The 10,389-nt window shown below is 36.9% G+C and overlaps 1 long non-coding RNA gene across 1 annotated transcript; it reads left to right on the forward strand.

The window, feature by feature from the left end:
* The first annotated feature begins 7,373 nt into the window (after positions 1–7,373).
* Positions 7,374–10,181, forward strand: LOC107556588 (uncharacterized). The gene is made up of 3 exons (XR_001605300.1): positions 7,374–7,443; positions 9,277–9,329; positions 9,927–10,181. It is a non-coding gene; the product is annotated as an uncharacterized lncRNA (long non-coding RNA).
* The last annotated feature ends 208 nt before the right edge of the window (positions 10,182–10,389 follow it).

Genomic DNA, 10,389 nt, shown 5'->3' on the forward strand with positions numbered 1-10,389 from the left:
TATATATATATATATATATATATAGATAGATAGATAGATAGATAGATTAATTTTCTGAAGAACCCAACCCTGCACATTCCTCTATGAACTGGGACAGATGCCTGTTGGCTGACATCCAGATGCCTTTAACGGCTTTGTAATTCATTTACCATCTTTTTTTAATTCCTATTCTCTATTTTTCTTTCAGCCAGTCTTACTCTGGAAGAGATTTTGACTCTTTTTACACACTGAACTCTGTGTTCCAGTGTGGAATTTACTGATTCAGTGTTGCTCCACATTAAATCCAGACCCACCTTTTGTCAGTTATTGACACATACTGTCTAAATATGTGCACATATACATTCATATTCTGTTTTCTTCCTCCCTCTTTTTCTTTTATTTCTTTGCTCTGTCTAGGTTTTTTTTTGCTCGTTCACTGTTCCCCTTAGGAATGTTGGCTTGAGCTCAAAAATCCTAAATCAACCACAGCTTGTCTTTGCTCCCTGGGCCCCACTGCTTTCAGGTATATATATATATAGATAGATAGATAGATAGATAGATTAATTTTCTGAAGAACCCAACCCTGCACATTCCTCTATGAACTGGGACAGATGCCTGTTGGCTGACATCCAGATGCCTTTAACGGCTTTGTAATTCATTTACCATCTTTTTTTAATTCCTATTCTCTATTTTTCTTTCAGCCAGTCTTACTCTGGAAGAGATTTTGACTCTTTTTACACACTGAACTCTGTGTTCCAGTGTGGAATTTACTGATTCAGTGTTGCTCCACATTAAATCCAGACCCACCTTTTGTCAGTTATTGACACATACTGTCTAAATATGTGCACATATGCATTCATATTCTGTTTTCTTCCTCCCTCTTTTTCTTTTATTTCTTTGCTCTGTCTAGGTTTTTTTTGCTCGTTCACTGTTCCCCTTAGGAATGTTGGCTTGAGCTCAAAAATCCTAAATCAACCACAGCTTGTCTTTGCTCCCTGGGCCCCACTGCTTTCAGGCCATCACCCCACATTTGGACGTTTAGACCCCGTCTGGGATAGTGCAGATCAGCGGCCTCCACTGACTCTTATGTGACCCTTTCAACCTGTCCTGAGCTCTCCAAAAAGTGCATTATAACCTCTCATTTCTGTCATTTTTAAATGGTATGTGACAAAAACTCATATGCAACTTCACTATAGTATTTCAGAGCAAGAAACGTATTAGCCTGTCGATACTGATCAATTAAAATGTAAAAACTGTCGTTATTAGCTGATGGCTGCAAGAATATTACGTTTTTGTGCATACCTAAATTTTACATTTTTATCATCCAACATAAATTACAGTGAATCTGTATATAATTCACAATAATGTACAAATCTACATTGTGATATTGTAAACTCAAAGTTTACAGTTTACAAAGTTAACTTTTCTTTCTCAAATAAATTATTTTCTTTTGAACTTTCTATTCATCAAAGAATCCTGGAAAAAATGTTTCACGGTTTACATAAAAATATTAAGTGTTTTTAATTTAAAATAAGTTTGCTAACAAGTTGCTATATGAGGAGTACAACAGTTGTTAAATCTGTTAAGCCCATAATCTCAGGTTCCTGTGGTAGATGTAGTCTTTATTTAGCAATTTATGTTCATGCTGTTTTTCTTTTTCATTGTTCCTCCACATGAGGCACATATTCGGCACAATATAAGACATTTTATTAAAGGAATATGACAATGGTTATTTGGCGGTGGCCCAAGGTGCGGGGTTAGCTCTCGCCTCTGGCCTTCATATGTCCTTTCCTCCCACATCCAGACACAAACACACACTTACCGTCACTCTACCTTTAACCTTAGAAGAGCGGATGGAGAAAAGGCAAACCCAAGTGGAAACATTTGTTATACAGATGTCAAGTGTGGAGGGCTGCTTTTCTGGATCCAGTGTCTCCTCTTCCCTGTGGCCTCTTCTTCTCTTCTAATCCTCTACCTCTCCATGACCTTTTCCCATCTGATTATCTGCTTCTTTCTCATCTTTTTCTCTCGCTCTCTCCTTCAGCACTGGCCTTTGTGTGGCTGCTTCGACTAAGGACTATTTTGGTTTGAATGTATTGAATTGCTTTGTTTATTCAGGCACTCTTTGAAATATGCAGCTCTTAACGTTGTCTCCATATTAAAGGAGTAAACCAGTGTGATGTATCTTCTGGCCATCAAGGCAATGCGCCTTAATCCAAGTAAGAATACTGTAACCCTTTACTTTTCTGGGTTGAAAGTGGAGAATTCCCATGATCGTACAGGCAGAGCTTTTCACTAGCTGATTTTGCTTGAAATGGTCAAGGCTAGCTCAGAATAGCCTAGCCCAGCATACAACTCTTTAGCTGGGACCAAGTGTTAGATTAGCTTGCAATTGTCTGCTACATTGTTAGTAAAAGTTTTCTTCTAAGAATGGCTTTTTAAATGATCAAGCAACATTGCAAGAAAAGCAGGCAGAAAGGGAGGCCCACGTATGTGCTATACCCGTGGGTAAAGGCATTGTCTGTGTTTTGCACATGGCCTTTATGGCCTCAAGCAAATTCTCCATGTAAGTTTAAGTATTTGATTGAACCTTTACCCAAGGGCCAGATTGGTACATATTGAGGGTAGAAAAGAAGATTTCCAGACTCCTTTGAAGACCGGGCATCAGTCAGACAAGATAGAGATGCATATGTACCAATGCTACCAATGCGAAAGCATTAATATTGTCTTATTTTAAGGCAAAATTTTTCAATTTCATGCCTTAGCTCAGTCAGCTGATTCTATTCTATTCTATTATATTATATTCTATTATATTCTATTCCTCTTATGTTTGAGTGCTCTGTGACAGGAACTTCTCTTTGCAATTTGGTCAGTGCCAAAACATAAATTTTAGGACTTCGTATTTGTGCATTTTGTCATAAATAACAGTCATTTCAGACACTGCAGTTTTTATTTTTTTGACTGGGCTTTCTGGCCTCTTAGCACCTGTGAACCATTGCTTCAGTTCCCACTCTAGCCCAAATGAATTTCAGATGGAATTGCTTTGATGGGAATTACTATCACCATAAATTGGTCACTGCTATTTTTACCTAACAGCATCCTTGATTAATGCTGGGTAGGTTGGATATAGGTCATTGGACAGCCCATCCTACAGATGCCGTGCCTCTTCAGACTTTAAATTTAAAGGGCATTTAGTAATGTTTTTGTTTCCTTTTAAAGAACACTTGAGCTCTGGTATCATTACAGGGTTTCTGTGGGACATTGAAAAGCATTAAATATCATTAAATGATTTTTGTGAAAATTAAGGCCTCAAAAGGTATTAAAAGTCATTACATTTTATTCCTACAGGCATTACATTTTTTAGGTGGTTTTGAATTAAAATAATATTACGAGTTTATTTTAGTTGAGCAGTTGAGCAAGGATGAATTCTGTAATAAAATTCTGATTTTATTACAATCAGTGTAAGTGACGATCGATAATGAATAATGTACTGACAGTAACAAGGTCGCACCAGTTGAGGCTCGTGCAGCCTGTCTGTGTAAGAGAGATGCTCGTGGAGAAATCACAACAAATGAGCACAACTGCACAGACAAAGAAACTCACAGAAGAAACATACTGTGGTAAAAATTGAGTTTTCACATTTAAAACATATGATAAAGCCTAGTTAAGCAACATGAGACGACGAAGAGAGTGCTGGTTCCCGAATATCAGCACGATTGCAGATTTGACATTACATTTTTTTTCATTCAATAAATGGGTAGTTAATATTAAGTGACTCAATTTAAAAAAAAAATAAAATACATTTTAAAACAGTTCCAAAAAAAGATCCCAGCAGAACAGTTGTGCATCTCAGATTATTCAGAATGTCTGGCATTCTACATCTATTGGTACTTTGTTATATCAATTTTGAAATATCTGCAAATATATTTTGACATTTTAAGCTGCTACATTTTAAGTCTGCTGATCTATTTCTAATTCAGTTTAGAGTGATACAGTTTATTTAAATTATGTAGATCTTTTAAATATCCAAGATTATCATCATTGCATCATTGTCAAATTGAATGGTTAATTTAAAACAGGGGTGTCAAACTCAATTCCTGGAGGGCCAGAGCACTGCAGAGTTTAGATTCAACTCTAATTAAACACACCTGATCCAACTAATCAAGTTGTTCTGGCTTATTTGAAAACGACATGGTATGTGTGTTGGAGCAGGGTTGGAACAAAACTCTGCAGGGCTCTGGCTCTCCAGGAATTGAGTTTGACACCCCTGATTTAAAACATATAGGCCTGGTTTCACAGACAGGGCTTAGGTTAAGCCAGAATTAAGCCATAGTTCAATTAGGACATTTAAGTAGCTTTTATGAATGTGCCTTAGATAAAAACACTACTGATGTGCATCTTGAGATAAATGCCACTGTCAGATTTTAAGATCAGTCAGTGCAAGTTTCTTTCAGATAAAGGGGTCCTAGTATGCTCTTTTACAAAGTCTTGATTTTGTTTTGGGGGTGTACTAGAACAGGCTCTCATACTAGGTAGTTCGAAAACCACATTATTTTTCACATTTTTCATTATTACAGCACCTCTCTCCCCAGTCTGGCATGAAAGGCTTGAATAGTTCCTGTATCAAATGAAGGCCCGCCTTCTGAAATACAAAATGTGCTGTGATTGGTTAGCTGGGCCAGTGTGTGTTGTGATTGGCAGCACTCGGCGCCTGGTCGGGAAATGTCATGCCCCTTACCAGAGCGTCCTGCGAGCCTCAGTGTAAATATTGCGTCAAAATCAAATCAATTTGAGCGCGATTTAAACCCGGATGATTGTACCCCCTCTAAGTTCGTCTGCTTTGGGAAAGCTAGCGTGTCTCCGACATAGTGATAACACTCGTTGCCTTCTCTAGTGCAGCTCAACCAGGTTTCATCCCATTCGTCGATATTTGTGATATCACAAATCCCGGAAAATATGCGTTGAAATCCAAACGAGTCGTTCGTTGTAGTTTTTGAAAAGTTATTTCTGGACTTTGAGCTTTGTAACTTTTGCAGATCTTTTTTATGCTCAAACAGCAACATTACAGACTAACTAAAGTTGAAAAAGTGAAAAAGCAGAATAGGACCCCTTTAAAACAGCCCAGACATGCATTTTAGTCTGGGATTAGGCTTAAGCCTTGTCTGTGAAACCGGGGAATAAATGGTCAAAAGTTTAGATTTTTTAAGATTTCTTTATGTTTTTGAAAGAAGTTTCTTCTGCTTACCAAGGCTGCATTTATTTGATCAAAAATACAATAAAAACAGTAATATTGTGAAATATTATTTCAGTTTATAATAATTGTTTTTTGTGAATATATTTTAAAATGTAAATTAATCCTGTGATTGAAATCTGAATTTTCAGCATCATTGCTCTGGTTGTCATATTTTTCTATGGAAATTAAGTTGATCAAACGTGCCAGTAAAGACATTTTATAATGTTGCAACTGCAAAAGATTTTATTTCAAATAAATGCTGTTCTTTTGAACTTTCTATTCGTCAAAGAATCCAGAAAATTTAAATGTATCACAGTTTGCACAAAAATATGAAGCAGTAATATGTGTTCAATATTGATGATAATAATAAGAACCTTTATTAATAATTGAGCACCAACAATAATTGATCATTACAGAGCAGCAAATCAGCATATTAGAATAATTTCTGAAGGATCTTGTGACACTGAAGACTGGAGTAATGATGCTGAAAATTTAGCTTTGATAACAGCAATACATTTCATTTAAAAAAATATTAAAATAGAAAACAGTAATTTTAAATTTAAATAATATTTCTCAATATTAATATTACTGCAGCCTTGGTGAGCAGAAGAGACTTGTTTAAAAAACATAAAAAAAAAATATATATATATATATTCGGGTTGTGTATGGTATTAAAAAAATAAAAAAAATGGCATTAAAAAGACATTTAAAAAAGCATTAAATTAGATTTGATGATACCTGCAGAAACCCTGCATTAAGTGTCGTCTTAATGTCTCTTTCCATTGAATGGTTCATTTGATGGTCAAATAAAATCAGGTTGCTGATGTTACTTATTATGAATACTATAGTTGAATTTAATTCTCAAAATTTAATACGCATCCCATGCGATTTACAAACTAAGAAAATGTAAAGGATAAATGCCAGTTGTGTACCTTTCTCAGGCTCATGCTGCTCTAATTGGTGGCCATAGCCAGACAAATAAACTCATTTCCAGCAAGTTGCTACCCACCATTCACAGCCTGTCTGAGAGTGCCAAGAAGTACCATTCAGCAACCAAATAAACAGAGCAGTGGCTGAGCTCATTTGCATTGTCCAAATACCAATATATACAGTGGAAAGATTTGTATTGAAGCAACTGCTACAGAATCTCAATAGCTTTTTCGTGAACACTGAAAAGCCAAAAACGTACAGAGAAACTATAAATATTAAAAGCAGAACTTGAAGGGACTTGATATTATGCTTGTAGAACAGATGTCAAGCCAAGGCCAGCAGAACAATGCAGTCCTACATAGCTGTATCTGCTCAGTTGATAACAAAGAATTGACAGATGCAGTCAGGGTGCCTGGGTGATGCAGAACGTAATAGTGACTGACCACACAGCGGAGAGCCTGAGGGAGGCCTTTAATGAGATGTGATGTATACGGCAATGAGACCCCATATGCCAGATGCCACATGGCTTTTCTGACATAGTAAACTTTCTCTGTAGCTCACCTGGTACAGCATTGCACTTGTGATGTGGAGTGCTCTGATACGAGTCCTGAAACACAAGTCACGATAAAAGAGATCAATTACTGGTAGAAGCAAGCAAAAATGGCTTGGTTGCATCAGTGAAATTTTCAAGATTGCTTTTGTTAACATTGTCAGTTAGGTTTATGGTAGGGTGTAGTATAGGCGATAAGATATTGTAAACCACGATAGAGCATTAACCTTATAGCACCACTCATTGGACATTTCATTTCCCAACTGCCGCTATACAGTACGTACAAAAAGCTATGTAATAAAATATTGCCAAATTCACGTTTGTCTGTTCTTGATTAAACTGACACATTTCACATCAGCACCTGGTGGCGGTCTGGAGATATGTGATGGTTTTCAACTTAAAAGGTGAACGTTTTGAGTTTTACTTAGTAGAATATTTTAGTTAGTAGGTGGTTTAATTTTGAATTGAGAACAGCAGTTACATCTGTGAGGGTCAGACATTTGTGTATTATGTTGAAGTTCTTTATAAAGATAACAGCCAATTGGCGAGTAACTGTTAAATGTGCACACGGCACATTTGGTCCTGGTTTGATAAAAGGACTTTTTAAGTTGAAAGCCTTTAACTGTACTCATTCTGTCTCGCTTTACTGACAGACAATCTGGCTTTTGTTTGTGACATTTAGACATCATTCTATAGGAGGTATCTGTTGCTCAAGATGGCGGCTGGTCTGGTTTAATCGAGGACGGGTCAGGTAATTCTCACTGATGCTATCATATGTCATTACCAAAAGCCTTTGCCACATTCTGGGCTTTTGATCTATCTCTTTCACCCTTGCTTCAGTCTCCACCTCTATTTTCTCTTACACTGTATGCTGGTCCCAAGAGAGCTCAGTTTAAGTTGGTCAGACTGGGCTGGTGGGCCTCTAGGTTGAGGTTAATGAATAGGTGAAGTGAAAAGTCCCTGCTGTGTTATTGTGGCCCTCCCTGCTCTGGTAAGGAGATTTTCCCCCTCTGTTGGGGTTAATGGCTAGGGTGAGATATCATGTCATATATCAAAATACACAATAATTCATATGGTCATCATAGAAGAGGTATGTATATATATATATATATATGTCATTTTACAGTATGTATGTATGTATAAATAGCATTTTTAATGTCTCTTTTTTATGTCATGTCATTGACCCACAGGCAATGTGTGAAGTCCAACATGGTCAAGGTTTAGGGCTTACTCCAGAGAGCTGTAGCTAGTTATTGGCTCAGGGGACCTGTAAAGCAAGACTTGTGGAGTCTTATGGCCCTCATAACTGTGCTCATATGTTAGCTTTTCTTTGCTCCCTCACCCTCTTTTTTTCCATCACACATCTCGCTGAAGTGGCTTTAACCTCCTGCTTAAAAACAAAGACGTTTTGTGAGTGTGTTCCACAGACCGTCACCGTTTTTCTTTTGTACTCTCACTGGTGTCGATTCTGCTCTGGACAAAGGCTCCTCACTGGTGTGGGATGGCACACAGGCCGCCACTCGGTGTTACTGGCACAGCAAACAGCTTGGGAGATGCGGGCAGAGCCTGATATCAGTGTTTTACTTGACCATATAGTACACGGTGTACACACATGACTGAAGCCAGATCTGTGTCATCAACATTCCTTGTGTATTATTTATTTTATTTTAAATTTTTTTTGTAGTAATCTTTTCTAATCTTTAAAAACATAAATAATTTAATAACACTGTTGAATGCAATCTTTAGTGAATGCCAAAATCAACAACCACTCCCCCCCCCCCCCCCCCAACTTCACTATTAAAAAATTATGGTTAAACAGAAATTTTCTGCCATATGGACATAAACTTCAGGTCACCACCAATAAGCTATTACTAAATATAATGTAAAAACTTTAATTTTCTGTAAAGCTGCTTTGCAATGATTTGCATTGTGAAAAAGCGCTATACAAATAAACTTGAATTGAATTGAATTGAAAGTGTTGGTAATTAAATCTGGTAATTCCCATACACCCCCCCCCCCCCCCCCCCCAAATTTTACATTATAATGATGTGATGGCTAAATGCACTTTTAGCACTTAAAATTACTCATTTAAAATGACTCAGAGTGAGTACTCGTGTTATTTTTTAGATGAAATTTAAAATAATAATAATAACCACATATCAGACATGGCACGTATCAACTTACAGTGTTGTGAAAAAGTGTTGGCAGACAAACATGCAAAAAAATAAGAAATCAGGAAGGGGGCCAACACTTTTTCACACCACTGTATATACTTATCAGCTTATCGCAATTGGCCAGAATTGTAATACTGCTGCATTCCTAACAACTTATTTAGTTGTGCTACAAAATAAAATATATGTATTATATAAAATAAATATACATATTATATAAAGTATTACTTTTAAAAGTAATGCTACCCACCCAACCATTGGAAGGACCCTATTAAATCATGCCAGCTTAATAGAGACATTAATCATGTTGTAAATCACCGTTTGTGGAACTGAGCTTTTTGTAGAACACACAGAGAGAAAATGTGTCTTTGAAAGACTGACAGCTTTTCAGAGCACAGCGTTTCTTTCTATAGGCCGAGAGAGACCTGAAGAATCTTCTGCATTCTAGTCCGTGAATGTTAATGAGGTGAGGACCAATTTTTTTTCCTCCTAAGATGTTTGGTTTTGGTAACAAAGCTGGGACGGGGTGCATTTCCCTTGTATTTGTCACCCTCTTTCTCTGTCACTCATGCTCTGGGTGTCTTTCGCACATTCTCACTGTGTGCCAGTTCACTGCATGTGACTGAGCTGTCACATGGAGCAGCAGAGAGCAGGCGCATAGACATAAGTATAGTGTGATGTACTGTCCCACTCACATAGATGTACACTCTTTTACAGATAAATGTATGGAGGTGCAAGGAGCCTGTCAATGCAATCAAGATGTATTGTTAGTGGTGTTAAAAAAAGCTCCTGGTGTACTGCAGTTTTAGCCAGTTGGGTGTCACGACTAGCTGTGTGTTTCTGATGGGATTCTGGGTGGTTGGACTGTACATTTTGAAAATAATATGTTGTGACTGGAATAAATTAGTGCTTTTTCTCTGTCCTTATTCGTTATCTTCTCTTTCTGCTTACTTGTTGTGTTTCTATCTGCATATAGTATGGAACACTCTCTGGAAGTGATAGGTAAGAACTTTGGCATGGGAGAATACCTGGTGCCATCTGGTTTCTTGAATTTTTTTTTCAGTCATATTGGAGGATAGTAACAAATCATGTTAAAAGAAGAGATGTTACGTACTAGCCTCCAAGGATGATGATGTCAGCTTTTCAGCTCCAATGAAGCATGCAAGAAACACAAGATTTGTGCTACATCGCTTAACACATCCCAAGAACAAGAGTTAAATGAAGAAGCAAGTAAAATGTCAGATTGGATGGATTAACGCTCATCATTCAGGCATCTAAAGGACAGTCCAAATGACTTAAAGAAATATATCACACAAAAATGAAAATTCTCATGATTTACTCATCATTAATTTGGAATACAAATGATCAAGCATCTATTTTCTATCTGTTTTTTTTAATGATTATATTCAGCAAGGATGCATTAAATTTATCAAAAGTGACCAAAAGTGACAGTAAAGATGCATATAATATGACAAGAGATTTCCAATTCAAATAAATGTTTTTCTTCTGAATTTTGTTTATCAAAC

Source organism: Sinocyclocheilus grahami, unplaced genomic scaffold (genome assembly GCF_001515645.1).
Source record: "Sinocyclocheilus grahami isolate Dianchi unplaced genomic scaffold, SAMN03320097.WGS_v1.1 scaffold573.1, whole genome shotgun sequence".
Lineage (NCBI taxonomy): Eukaryota > Metazoa > Chordata > Actinopteri > Cypriniformes > Cyprinidae > Sinocyclocheilus > Sinocyclocheilus grahami.